A 15,376-nucleotide genomic window follows, 5' to 3' on the forward strand; every position below is an offset into this window, starting at 1 on the left:
GGAAGATCACCTGGAGGAGGACGTGGCAACCCACTCCAGTATTCTTGTCTGGAGAATCCCATGGACAGAGGAGCCTGGCAAGCTGCAGTCCATAGTGTTGCAGAGTCGGACACGACTGAAGTGACTAAGCACCCACACATTTGACAGAACTGTTCCCCAGTATAAAACTGCGAACAGGAGTAGTCCGGTTCTCCTACCCTGCCTACAGCTGGTTAGCGCTCTCTTAGAGGAGATACTCCAAGTCGTGATCTCTGGAGAGGATCCTACACACGCAAACTGGGAGGAAACCAGAGTGGAACGGAATAGATCCACCAGGTGGCACGTTCTTCAGTGACCCCGTAGTCAAGTGCAGTGCTGGTCCAAGCTGACTACACGGAATTCTCTCTTTTTCTAACTTATTATTTTATATTGGAGTGTAGCGATTAACGTGTTGTCATTGTTTTGGGTGGACAGCAAAAGGACTCAGCCATACATCCGCATGTATCCATTCTCCCCCAAACCCCCGTCCAGGCTGCCACATGACACCAAGCAGAGTTCCCTGTGCCACACAGCAGGTCCTTGTTGGTTTTGCACTTTAATATAGCTGTGTGTACTCGTCGATCCCGAACGCCCTCAGTACCTCTCCCCGCCATCCTTCCCTGCCGGCCGCCGTAAGCGCGTTCTCGAAGTCTGGGAGTCTGTTCCTGTTTTGTATCTTCTTTATCAGCCTTTCTTCACTCAGTATGACAGTCTCGAGGCCTGTCCGTGTTGCTGCAGACCCCTCTGCCTTGAGTCCCTCCAGCCTTATTTGTCCCAACCCCCACGCATCTCTCCAGGGCTGCCATGCTGCCCTTGGCATTCCTGCCACAATTTGGTAAGCGGCAGAGCACAGCATCCCCAAGCTTCACTTCTTTCAGTGTAAAACGCTATGCCCATCCTCACTTATGCTCTAGGACAAATTGAGTAACAGATGTTGTTTGGGTATTTTAAATCCCAATTAATGTGCTTGTGTGCTCAGTCATTTCAGTTGTACCTGACTCGTTGTGACCCTATGGACTGTAGCCCGCCAGGCTCCTCTCCCCATGGGATTCTCCAGGCAAGAATGCTGGAGTGGGTTGCTATGCCCTCCTCCAGGGGGTCTTCCCCATCCAAGGATCGAACCCACATCTCCTGTGCCTCCTGCATTGTAGGCGGATTCTTCATGCCTGAGCCACCAGGGAAGTGCAATTAATGTGTAAGACCTCCCAATGAATGCTTTTATTTTTACCTATAGACCTGTTTCAGTTCCTTTTGGTCATGCAGATTTTGGGGCACCCCTCAACTCATACCGATCCAAGAAACCATCTCACAGGCCTTATGCTTCTGCCACTGAGTCAGAAAGCCACCCTGAGGTGGAGGCTTCCTTGGCAGTCCAGCAACAAGGCTCAGACAGCAGGACAGTTTATTTGGAAGCAATAGCCTTAGTGTACTCTTTGGTTTCTTTATACCATTGGAATTTTATTGCGAACTTTAAAATTTAATAAAGTTCAAATCATAAAATTCCTAAAATAGTAAGGGACTAGCTGTAAATTTAAAGATGTGGAGAAATATGAGTCAATTTAATCCATTGAGTGACTCTGGTACTCACCTCCAGAAGACAGATTTTCTTTTTTTTTTTTTGGCTTGCCTGTGCTGGGTCTTCGTTATGGTACACAAGCCTTCTCCAGTTGGGGCCTGCAGGCTTCTCTTGTTGCAGAGCACAGCTCTTTGAGCTTGGGCTCATGAGCTTAGTTGCTCCACGACACATGGGATCTTCCCGGACCAGGCATTGTCTCCTGCATTGACAGACAGACTCTCAACCACTGGACCCCCAGTGAAGTCCAATGGGATAGATTTTTGATCTGAGCTTATCTCTCCTATTGGGCAGAAGTCCTGGACAGACACAGGGCTGAGAAGGCAACTTCTGTTTACTACCATGTACAGACCACCAACATGTCATCCCTGGTGGCTCAGACAGGGAAAGAATAGGTGAGGAATCTGCCTGCAATGCAGGAGACCACATTCCATCCCTGGGTAGGGAAGATCCCCTGGAGAAGGGAATGACAGCCCACTCCAGTATTCTTGTCTGGCGAACTCCACGACAGAGGAGCCTGGCAGGCTGCAGTGGTCACAAAGAGTCTGACACAACTGAGCGACTAATACTTTCACAGACCACCAACAGTTGATGAGTTACTCTTTATTCTTTACAGATAGTTTTTTTAAAAAGTTCTTAAAATACTTGTTGTGGAAATCTTGTGAAGACAATCAGTACAGAAACTGAAAACATCTGGAGTCTGGTCTTGTTGATGAATAGATTCATTCCTGGGATTATTAGTAAGTAATAATTACCTTCTCTGACTCAGAGCGTCTTCCTTTTGCAACATAGAAATCATACTTCCTTTTTTTTTATTCTACAGGTGTGTGCAAGGTCCTTTGAGACCCATTAAAATGCTATAAAATTTAAAGTGTATTCTTTCAAATAAAATCTGACTAAAGCAAAAATCTCATTCAGCAGAGATTTGAGTCTCAAGCTCCATCATAGCATTAATAGACTTTGCTTGCAGAGAAAGACTAAAATATCACCAGTGAATTGATCTGATGTCATCATCCAGTGAATAATGATAATGCCTTGACCTTCAATTAATTTGGGGATTGAGCTCTCCTTAATAAATGTGTTTGGACCAAAGCAAAGAGAGGGTGAAACCCATTGTATTTAAAGATCATGGGCTGGTCATCTTATTGGAATATTCTGAAACTGTGTATACTTGCCAGAGTATGAAAAGTAGGATGAGCAATGGAGGACTTCCCTGGTGGAACAGTGGTTCAGAATCCACCTGCCAATGCAGGGGACATGGGTTCGATCCTTGGGCTGGGGACTAAAATCCCACATGCCACAGGGCAACCAAGCCCATGTGCCACAACTACTGAGCCTACGTGTCCTGGAGCCTGTGCTCTGCAAAAAGAGAAGCCACCACAACAAGAAGCCTGTGCGTTGCATCAAAGACTCAGCACAGCCAAAAATAGATAAAAATTAAAAAAAAAAAAAGAGCAGTGGATCTCTATCAATGAAACTTTTTTTAAAAAAAGATAGGAAATAGGACATAAGGGTTCTAGAGGCAGAATAACTCATGTCAGCCATGGACTACAGGATCAGGAAGGTTAAGAAGTTGCACATCAAGGACATCTTTAACATTTCCTTTCCATACCTTGGCTTCCCTGGTGGCCCAGACTGTTAAGGATCTGCCTGCAATGCAGGAGACCCAGGTTCCATGCCTGGGTAGGGCAGATCCCCTGGAAAAGGGAATGACAACCCACTCCAGTATTTTTGCCTAGAGAATTCTATGGACAGAAGAGCCTGGCGGGCTACAGTCCATGGAGTCGGAAGGAGTCAGACACAACTGAGCAACTAGCACTTTCAGAGTGACTAACACTTTCACTTTAGCATACCTAGCTGCTGGAGCACTGTTCTACCTGTGGCCTCTTTATTTGTGGTCCTCCCTTGCCTTTGAATCTGTCCTGAGACAGCAGTAAGGTGGGCTGAGCGTGGGATGCAAGCATTGGCCAATCTAATCACCATCAGATGGGCTGTGAAGGAAGTCAGGAAATGGATGTAAAGTCAGACTTGGTGCTCTTAAGATCTCTTCCACCCCCTGAGAGTATGTGTCCTGTGACTTCATCAGAGCTTTATTGCTCTTTCTGAAGATGTGTAAAAGCAGTGTCAAATCTTTCTTAAATCCCACCTGTTTTCCTATCCTCCCCCCACCTCCCTTTTCATGGTGACCATTGCCATGTAGATTTGCTTTCCCAATGAAACATTGCCTGGTTCCATGTGCTATCTTGGTGGGACCTGATTGCCTGCCCCTGTCTGTCGTTTTCCTTGCCTGGTGGCTGCTTCTCATTCTACTAGTTTGGACAGCAGAGACACCCCTAGTGAGTCATGGGGATCAGCATGGTATGAGAAATGTCAGATGGATTTTTAAGTCTTCAGAATGTAATGGAAAGTGGAGTCTGGCTGCTTGCTGCTCAAAAAGCCAATGAAGAGGCAAGGTTGCTGAAAAGGAAACTTTGCTCTATTTTGGATGCTGGCAGCCACGGATGGGGAGAGGACAGACTCCAGTCCAAAGGCTGGCTGCCCCCCTCCAACAATCAGTGGGCTACAGAGAGGAAGTAGGGACAGCGTATTTGGCTCTTGACAGTCATCTTGGAATGGGTCATCGGTGACCTGACCAGCATCATCTTGATTGTTTGAAGTACAGTTAACTTCAGTTCCAGGGTTGATTTGTTTCATTTTTTTTTTTTTTTTTTTTGAGAACTATTCTCCGAACTGTAGAAGTTTATGTCATGTCTACAGTCTGGTCATCATGTAGTTAACTTCTTCACCTGATGGGGATTTCAGCATCTGCAAAACAGTTCACACGACATGGCTCAGAATATTTGCTATAGCCCTTGAAAAGGAACTAGAGGACCTTCAGTTCAGTTCAGTTCATTTCAGTTGCTCAGTCGTGTCCGACTCTTTGCGACCCCATGAATCACAGCATGCCAGGCCTCCCTGTCCATCACCAACTCCCGGAGTTCACTCAAACTCATGTCCATTGAGTCGGTGATGCCATCCAGCCATCTCATTCTCTGTCGTCCCCTTCTCCTCCCGCCCCCAATCCTTCCCTGCATCAGAATCTTTTCCAGTGAGTCAACTTGTCGCATGAGGTGGCCAAAGTATTGGAGTTTCAGCTTTAGCATCAGTCCTTCCAATGACCACCCAGGACTGATCTCCTTGACTATGCTTAATGACTAAAGTGTTATTATTTGGTCTCTTTGACTATTTTCAAGCTTCCCTGGTGACTCAGCTGGTAAAGAATCCATCTGCAATGCAGGAGACCTGGGTTCGATCCCTGGGTTGGGAAGATCCCCTGGAGAAGGGAACGGCTCCCCACTCCAGTATTCTGGCCTGGAGAATCCCATGGACTGTATAGTCCATGGGGTCGCAAAGAGTAGGACACAGCTGAGCACCTTCCACTTCTACTTGACTGTTTTCCTTTGTTTCTGCATTTTCTCACTTCTCTGATTAAACTTATCTTTGGCTAAGTTTTCCCACAGACAAAAGGCAGGCAGAGAACATGGGGGAATGGGCAGAACTGTAAGATCCTGCTCCTTTTCAATAGGATGGTGGCAGCCCCTGGAATTCATTAATAGGAAGGGTCTGAGCCTAGACCACACGGTGTGAAGTGACTGGAGTCAGCATTTACCAGAGCTTCTCCTGCTCTTGCATCAGCGTCTTCTCTGCCCACTCCATCTATTATATAATCACATGAACATAATGTTACCATCTGATACCTCCTGTGCTCTGTAACCCCACTGATACTGGCTCTCTAGTTGTCCTGTCTTTTTATCTGTAGGTGAAAGTCCCTCCTTCAATACATTAATTTTTTAAGCGGAAGTATACCCTGGTGGTATACTTTTACCAGATGGTAAAGAATCTGCCTGCAGTGCAGGAGACATGGGTTCAATCCCTGGGTTGGGAAGATCCCCTGGAGGAGGGCATGGCAGCCCACTCCAGTATTCTTGCCTGGAGAATCCCATGGACAGAAGAACCTGGCGGACTGCAGTCCATGGGGTCACAGAGTCAGACACGACTGAGCGACTCTTTCACTTTCACTTTTATAGTTAATATGCGATGTTTCAGGTGTGTAGAAAGTGGTTTGGTTTTACATATATATGTAATATGTATATATATTTATTATATCTAGAGAGAGAGTGTGTATACACACACGTAAATATATAGTGTTGTTTTTCAAGTTCTTCTTCATTGTAGGTTATTACAAGATATTGAATATAGTTCCCTTTGCTGTATCTGTTGTTATCTGTTTTATATGTAGTAATGTGTATCTGTTAATCCCAAATTCCTAATTTATCCCTCCCACCCTTTCCCCTTTGGGAACTGCAAGTTTATCTTCTATGTCTGTGAATCTATTCATAGATGTAGTTCATAAATATGTTCATTTGCATCGTTTTTTAGATTCCACATATAAGTGATACCGTATATTTGTCTTTCTCTGACGTTTCGCTAAGCCTGGTTTTCTCTAGGTCCGTCCATGTTGCTGCAGGTGGCTTGGTTTCACTCTTTTTATGGCTGAGTAATATTCCATTGTAGACATGTGCCATATCTTCCTTATCCATTCATCTGTCGATGGACTTTTAGGTTGCTTCCATGTCTTGGCTATTGTGAGTTGTGCTGCTGTGAACACTGGGTGCATGTTTCTTTTCAAATTAGAGTTTTCATATGCCCAAGAGTGAGACCAATGCACTGATTTTTATTTGACTCACTCCCAAAGCCAAACATCTGACTTCCGATATATATTTACACATTTTTTTCTACCCTTTGCATAGGTGGTTGTACATCAGTGTGAGAGTCTGGAATCAGGTAGGATTGGGTCTGGGAGATACTTGAAAGACCCTGTGGGACCTTGGTGAAGGATGGCAAACTGATAAAGTGAAATCTGGAGTGGCTGGAGATACGGGAAAAATAAATAGCAGTCTGGGAAGTTCCCCCAAGCCCAGGGGTGCCAGGAAACAGCTCTGGGGGGTTTCCAAGTCAAGGAAAAGTGCAGACTGACCAGTAGGACTGTTTTTGAACCTTTCTTTCTCATCACATACTACTTAGAAACATTGGTGTACCAAGCAGGCCATTCTCTAGGACATAGTATTTTGGTGAAAAATTTATTTGTATACATTTAAGTCTGCTTTAAAAAAATTATATATATATATATACACATATATTAATTCCCCTTCATACAAACCTTCAAGTTGCAGATTTTCACAGACGCGAATGTCTGTTCGGATATCCAGTCTCAGAGGTCAATCCCTGTGTCTGGCGTGCTTCGTCACATGCGTGCTCCCTCTGCCAGCGGTTGTGCTGTTGTGCATTTTATGGTATGGCACTGTGCAGAGTGCAGTAGTAAGCATCTTTATTTCTAGCCCAGGGTGTCCGAACGCGAGCATAAAAGCAGCAATGATGTAGCTGGTGCTACTGTACTTTTCAAGGAACTGTACTGAAAGACTGAAAATGTTTTTCTTTTGTTTTGCTTTTTATGTATTATTTGCATGAAAAGTATTATAAACCTAATTCAGTAATTACTATATAGCCGATTGTGTTAGTTGGGTACCTAGGCTAACTTTGTGGTACTTACGAACAAGCTGGACTTACAAATGTGCTCTTGGAATGAACCTCATTGGTATGTAGGGGACTTGCTGTAGAGATGAAATAAGCAACTTATGAAATAGCTCAACACTTGGACTAGTTGGCAGTAAAATACTGATTATTTTCAGGAGAATATTTTTTCAAATTAAAAATATCTTGTTGGAATTTTGGTTCCGTTAAGAGAGGCAAAAATCTTAACAGAGGCTTAATATGAGCTACGACACATAAAGGCATGGGTGGCGGAATCAGGAAAATGGGAGTAGATACCAAAAAAAGACATGGTCTGGTATTTCTGGGGAAATTATGTTTCATTTAGAACAACTACACATGACATGTTAAAAAAGAACCCAAGAAACCTCACAAGAGACAGCACATAATCAGCTGAAGTGAGGGAGCTAGGCGGTCATTTCAGGAGAGGGGACATGGGTGCGAACACGCCCAGGCGGAGGCGTGAGACCCAGCGCCCGCTGCTGACTGCCACTGCCGCCTGTTCTGCACGTCTCCCAGCCAGCGGTGAAGAGCCGCCCCAGCAGAGGCAGGCGTGGCGGTGCAGACAGTGTTCTCAGAGGAGGAGGCGCTCCCTGGCCAGTGGCTGTGCCTCGAGTCGTCATCTGTGCTGTCCTCACCGACGTTCACCTGCTGCAGATGGAAGACCGAGAATTCTGCATTTCACCTCCCCTTATTTCATAAGATTGCGATTGCATTTCCCTGCACTTCTCATTTTATGTCATTCCTAGTTAAGGGGACACAGATGCTCTTTTCAACATTGTAGAGACAGAGGGTGTTTAAAATGCCTGTGAACATTAAATGTATATACATGTACACTTACCTAGGTACATGGATACATATAGAGATAGATGCAGGTGGTAGATAGACGGAAGGTGGACAGACAGTTAGATGGACTGATATATGCGGTACATATATGTCTGAGTGTGTGTATGTACATTTATGGGCCTCCCTGGTGGCACAGATGGTTAAGAATCCGTCTGCAATGTGGGAGACCTGGGTTGGATCCCTGGGTTGGGAAGATCCCCTGGAGCATGGCAACCCACTCCAGTATTCTTGCCTGAAGAGTCCCCAAGGACAGAGGAGCCTGGCGGGCTACAGTCCACAGAGTCCCAGAGAGTCGGGTACAACTGCACAGCCAAGCACAGCACAGCACAGCATATGCATTTATATATGCTGTGTGCTCAGTGCGACCCCAAGGACTATATCCCGCCAGGCTCCTCTGTCCATGGGTTTTTCCAGGCAAGAATACTGGAGTGAGTGGGTTGCCATTTCCTTCTCCAAGGGATCTTCCTGACCCAGGGATCAAACCCACATCTCCTGTGTCTTCTGCATTGGCAGGCACATTCTTTACTGCTGAGCCACCAGGGAAGTCCCAGAGATAGAGATATATACACACTAAAGATGAGGGTGATAAGCAACACCGATTCAGCATTTGCTGCGTGCCACATACTCTTCCCAGCACTGTGCCTCTACTGAATGTTATAAACCTAGTTGGAGCCCCTGCTAGGGGAGTAGTGACGTGATTGTCCTCATTTTCCATGTGCGGCTGAGGCGCTGGTGGGTTTCATCACTCACCTGCCCAAGACGCACATCTGTGAAATGAAGAGTCAGAATCTCCTTAGAGGCCTCAGAACCCAAGCTTACATAGGAATTGCCTCCCGGAAGGAGCACTGGGGAAGGTGGCTACTGGGAGACCTGGTCACGGTTCCTGCCTTAGCATCTTTTTACTCCTTCTTCACAGCCACTGAGTGGAATATTTTTATACATCAAGAATCAGTGACAATCCACATACAGATGGTCCAAGTCTCTTCTATTTCAGAAACACAGCGTGTATTCAAGGTTCTCTGGCACGATGTGGCCTTGGACTGGCGTTAAGCTCTCCAGGCCTTTTTTCATCTACCCTGAGGCACGATCCCCAGAATCTGCGTGCTCAGACCAGAGCCTCAGGGCAGAGGAGACAGTGGGTGGTGGGGTCCTGGGGGTGGTTCCAGGAGCCCCCAGCATCTCTGTGGATCTGTGTCCACCTTGCCTGAGGGACATTACACACAGACTCTGACGTCCCAGCCTACCGTACGTGCTCTCTAAACTCAGTGGGTGCCTCCATGGGGGCAGGGCCCCTTCCTGTTGGCTTAAATACATCATTAAGTCCTAGCCCAGGGCCTGAGTTGGGAGAACCCTAACCCTACCCTGAGATGCGAGATCACTAGAAACACAGTGGGCATGCGTGCAAGACCACGTGGAGAGAATCCTGGGCCACATCAGTGGCAGCTCTCCTCCTGGAAGAATCTTTCTCGAGACAGGTCACTTTCTGTGGCTCTGTTTCTATTTTATAATGATCTGCAGGCCTGGAGGAACCAAAAAAAAAGGATCATGCAGAATAGTAGGTAGGAATGACGCTTGAATAAAAATGAAAAATGAGGACAAATCTTGACTTGGATGTTAGTGGACTCCAGTGCAGGACTTGTTATAAATAATACTTGGTGCCCACAAAGGCCGACATCTGGCCATTTACCACCAACAACCATGGTGAAGGCAGGTGGGGAGTGCAAGGGGGCCCATGTGGAACAGCCAGGGCAGCTTCGGGGCATCTTTCCACCAGGGACTTAAAATAGCCATTTCTCAGTTGCTTAGGAGGAGAAGGAGAAAGGCCAGAGGCATTCTGATTGGGACCGTGCCTCCTCTGACATCACCTTGGAGGAGGGTGGGAGGTCTTTACAAAATCCATTGTCATACACAGTCCAACGAGAGGAACCTCAGTCCAACTGACGGGATGCCATGGCTGGGAGGGGTCATATAAGGGGGCATAACTACAGTGCTTGTGCATGTTGGGGGCGGTATCTTCTCAGGAAAGAGGCGGTAGCTAAGCATAAACTTGAAAGTGATCCCTTGCTATAAAAAAAGCCCAGTTCAGCGCAGCAATGTATTCCCACACAGTGGCCTTATACCACCCCTGGATCCAGAACTTGGTCCAAACGCCACTCGCCATGGCTGCAGAGGGAGGGAGAGACAGTCAAGCCTGGGTTGGGGACTTTCTTTTCTTTTTTTTTTTTTTACTAAATATGTATTTATGTGGCTGCACTGGATCTTACTTGCAGCACGTGGAAAGAAATTAGTTGTGATGTGGGGTATCTAGTTCTCTGACCAGAGGTGGATCCCTGGCCCCCTGCATTGGAAGTGCGACGTCTTAGCCACTGGACCACCAGAGAAGTCCCTGGCTTGGGGCTTTTCTTTCCCCTGATCTTTACTGGCTTTTCTGTATCTTGAGCAAATCACTCAGTCCTCTTTTTATCCAGCTGCCACATCTGCAAAGTGGGAGGAGATTCTTAACACCTGCCTTGTTTCTTTTCTGCTTTATCTTGTGATCGTTGATTATTCCAACCACTTCCTTGTTCTCCCTGCCCCCGGTTTTATTAAGATATTATTGACACATAACTTACTCGTTTCTTCAGCAAACATTATTGAGGATTGAAGTTGTACCAAGACCTGTCCCAACCTTAGTGATCGTTAGTGATCACATAGCCAGCAAGACCCGGTGCCTGTTCCCATGGGGCGTTGCGTTCTTGGGCAGGCAGCAGGCGGTGAATGCATACATGCACGCACGTTCACGTCCAGGTGCGCACACATGCACACAGGTGTGTGTGCGAGTATATATGACATTTATAAAGATACGTGTGTGCGCATATAGTATATACAATCACGCAGTTGCAAATGATGCGGGCCCTCTGAAGAAAATCATTTTAAAAGACTCTGGTATGATGAGAAGCATAAAAGTGAGTCAGACCAAAGCAATGCTATGTGATGGGGAGCCAGGGATGGAAGTGAGGGAAATAACGTTGCCTCGACAGCTGTGGGAAGGAGCTCAGGTTTTTTCTTTTGTTTTGATTATTAATTGGATTGTTAGAGAGCCTTTGTCTATCTGGTCACCACTTTATCTCCACTGACTAGAGTAATTCCTGCCATGTAGTAGGTGCTAATTTTGCTATTGTTAAATGAATAAATGAATATATAATGTATTCATATTTGTATATTATCAAGGTATACATATTACTTGATGACTTGCCTTTTTCACTTAATGATATGTCTGATGGCTCTTTCTTATTATTTCGTTTTTATTGCGGTATACTTTACAATGTTGTGTTAGCTTCTTCTGCACAGCAAAATGAATCGGCCATATGTATGCATATACCCGTCCCTTTTGGATTTCCTTCCCATTCAGGTCACCACAGTGCATTAAGTAGAGTTCTCTGCACTGTGCAGATGTCCTCATCAATTGTCTATTTTACACATGCTATCAATAGTGTATGGGCTTCCCAGGTGGCGCTAGTGGTAGAGAACCTACCTGCCAATGCAGGAGATGTCATTCCCTGCAGAGACACAGGTTTGATCCCCAGGTTGGGAAGACCCCCCGAGGGAGGGCATGGCAACCCACTGCAGTATTCTTGCCTGGAGAATCCCATGAACAGAGGAGCCTGGTGGGCTACGGCCCATCGGATTGCAGAGAGCCGAACATGATTGAAGTGACTTAGCAGGCACGCACATCAGTCGCATATACGGAGCTCACATTTTATTAGAGCTTTGATGTGTGAGGGGGGGCGGTGCCGACAAGAGGCTGTGGGGAGAGGAGGGGTTGCGGATCTCCGTGTGACCTTGTCAGCCTTTCATAGCATGTTACTTTAGAGACCCCATCTCTAATCCCATTCCCTGTTTTAATGATGGGGAAATGAAGTCCAAGTCATTTCAGCATTCCTGGGAGCCCCCCAGCCTCCACACTCCCACCAGGGTTCTTTCACTGCACACTCCTTTGCTCCTGTGGGAATTAGTTCATCCCCACTCCTGCCCCACGCTCCTCCAGCCACCAGCCAGTCTGCTCTCCCCTGCTTCGGTTCCCTCCACCCCAACGGCCACCAGCTTCCCCAGCTGGAGAGCCCCTCACTGAGGGTGCCTCGTGCTGCTTCCCCCAGTGGACCCAGCCCATCTTCCCACTGGGGTACATCTTCCCACTGGGGTAAGGAGGTCTCTCAGCCAGCTGCATTCCCCAGACAGGTAAGTGGCAGAGAGTTCTCTTCATTGCCCTGCCCCAGCAGCTGCCGCAGCTCCCCTCTCCCATGTTCCAGGAATCCCTCCCCAAGGGAATCTGGAGGTAATGACAGAGCCACTAAGCTTCTGGGGTGACCCACGCAAAAAGAGGAAACTGGCAAAATGATGCTTTCATTTGCAAGAGAAAAGCTGCTTCAGGCAGGCATGTTTCTGGAAAGTCTTTAGGAACCTCATGCTTTTCATGGGAACACTTTGGGGGAGCTTGTCCTTTTAAGGAAGTGGGAGGGTCTCAAAATATGACAAGTGGTCCACCTGCAGCACATCACTTGGGAGCCTGTAAAGAAGCAGAGTCTAAGAACTGGATTCCACAAACCCCAAATAAAGAGGAGTTCACATACCGCCACTGACGATCCTGCATGCCACAGGGAGAATCAGAGATCCCACATGCAGCAACTGAGACCCAGTGCGGCCAGAGAAAAAGACTTAAAAAAAACGCAGCAACAAATACGATTCCCAACAGAAGTCCCAGATCTTGAAGGGTATGTTGATTCTGTTCATCATGGTCCTGTGGCCTCCGCTGTGAGTCACAGGGATGGGTCACAGCAGGCGTGGAGAGATGCTAGTGCGTCTTGAAGAGTGATGGGAATTCTGCACTAGAGGAACAGGGTCTCTGTGTGGCCTGGGGCCTATTCACTGCCCCTTGAAATTTTGCATGAAGAGGGATGGCGATGCATCTAGAATACGCACTTTGAAGGTCCCCAAGCAGCTCTGTCAGGAGAACTCCCTGCCATGGAGGATATGCCCTGACTGCCCTGTCCTGCAAGTCCCCCACTCAGCACCCATTTACTAACTACTGCCTGCTTGGAATATGGCTAATTTGACCAATATACTGGATCTTTAGTTTTCTTTCATTGTATTAATTTATATTAAAAAAAAACTTGTGGTTTAGCCATATTGTACAGTCTAGCTTTAGGAAGAATTTAAAATGCTTCACTTGAAGAGGCTAGAAGAAGGGTATCTCTTCAGTGTTTTCAAATATGTTGAGATGCTGCCATAGACAAGGGTGGTTACACTTTTACTATTTTTAAAGTTGCTTTAGAGGGCAAAATTAGAAGGCTTCAAGAAGGCTGGACATAACTTTTGATGACTGTGAATATAGTGAAGATAGTGGAGTCTGATTTCTTTTTATATTATTTTTCATTTTTATTGAAGTATGGTGGGTTTATAATGTGTTCATTCGGCTTTACAGCAAGGTGATTCATTTATATATGTATATATATTTGTATATGAGTATATTTAAATATATATTCATTTATAAAATATATTTATATATATTCATTTATATATATCATTTTTATAGATATATATGAGTATATTTAAATATATATTCATTTATATAAATATGTTTATATATTCATATATATATATGTTTACATATATATTTGTATATGAGTGTATTTAAATATATATTCATTTATATAAATATGTTTATATATATTCATTTATATATATATGTTTATATATATTCATTTATATATATATATATATGGCTTCCCCAGTGGTTCAACTGGCAAAGAACCTTCCTGCCAGTGCAGGAAATACAAGAGACATGGGTTCAATCCCTGGGTCAGGAAGATCCCCTGGAGAAGGAAATGGCTACCCACTCCAGTATTCCTGCCTGGAAAATTCCATGAACAAAGGATTCTGGCGGGCTACAGTCCATGGGGTCACAAAGAGTCGGACATGACTGCACACACACAATGTATATATATGCATGTGTGTGTGTGTGTATATATTCCTTTTCATATTTTCTCCGTTATGGTTTATCACAAGATATTGAATATAGTTCCCTGTGCTATACGGTAGGACCTTGTTATTTATTTTATTTAGTAACTTGTGTCTAAAAAGGTCTTGTAGGTCTTCATAGAACCGTTCAACTTAGGCTTCTTCAGCAATACTGGTTGGGGCATATACTTGGATTACTGTACTATTGAATGGTTTGCCTTGGAAACGAACAGAAATCATTCTGTCATTTTTAAGATTGCATCCAAGTACTGCATTTTGGACTCTTTTGTTGACCATGATGACTACTCCATTTCTTCTAAGGGATTCCTGCCCACAGTAGTAGATATAACGGTCATCTGAGTAAAATTTACCCATTCCAGTCCATTTTAGTTCACTGATTCCTAGAATGTCAACGTTCATTCTTGTCATCTCCTTTTTGACCACTTCCAATTTGCCTTGATTCATGGACCTAACGTTCCAGGTTCCTATGCAATATTGCTCTTTACAGCATCGGACCTTGCTTCTATCACCAGTCACATCCACAACTGGGTATTTGTTTCGCTTTGGCTCCATCCCTTCATTCTTTCTGGAATTATTTCTCCACTGATCTCCAGTAGCATACTGGGCACCTACCGACCTGGGGAATTCCTCATTCAGTATCCTATCATTTTGCCTTTTGATACTGTTCATGGGGTTCTCAAGGCAAGTATACTGAAGTGGTTTGCCATTCCCTTCTCCAGTGGACCACATTCTGTCAGACCTCTCCACCATGACCCGCCCGTCTTGGGTGGCCCCGCATGGCATGGCTTAGTTTCATTGAGTTAGACAGGGCTGTGGTCCATATGATCAGATCAACTAGTTTTATGGGATTATGATTTCAGTGTGTCTTACCTCAAATGCCCCGTTGCAATACCTTCCATCTTATTTGGGTTTCTCTTACCTTGGTCGTGGAATATCTCTTCACAGCTGGTCCAGCAAAGTCCAGCCGCTGTACCTTACCTTGGACGAGGGGTATCTCCTCAAGGCCGCCCCTCCTGACCTTGAATGTGGAGTAGCTCCTCTCAGCCCTCCTGTGCCCATGCAGCCACTGCCTCTTGGATGTGGGACAGCTCCTCTCGGCCACCGCCCTGACCTTGGGCGTGGGGTAGCTCCTCTCGGCCACGCTTCTGCGTGTAGTCAGTTGCACCAAACCGGCATCTCTCGTGTCTGCGCCGCCGGAGACCTACAAGACCTTTTAGAACTAACACCCAAAAAAGATGTCCTTTTCATTATAGGGGACTGGAATGCAAAAGTAGAAGTCAAGAAACACCTGGAGTAACAGGCAAATTTGGCCTTGGAGCACGAAATGAAGCA

General features: G+C 45.6%; 1 protein-coding gene across 1 annotated transcript in view; it reads left to right on the forward strand.

Annotated features, from left to right (window-relative positions):
• SLC35F3 (solute carrier family 35 member F3) overlaps nt 1-15,376 on the forward strand; it is a 146,483-nt gene that overhangs the window by 71,950 nt on the left and 59,157 nt on the right. The gene's annotated exons all lie outside the window — the stretch shown is intronic.

This window comes from Moschus berezovskii, chromosome 12 (genome assembly GCF_049115385.1).
Source record: "Moschus berezovskii isolate FMDL1 chromosome 12, NW_MosBer_1.0, whole genome shotgun sequence".
NCBI classification, from domain to species: domain Eukaryota; kingdom Metazoa; phylum Chordata; class Mammalia; order Artiodactyla; family Moschidae; genus Moschus; species Moschus berezovskii.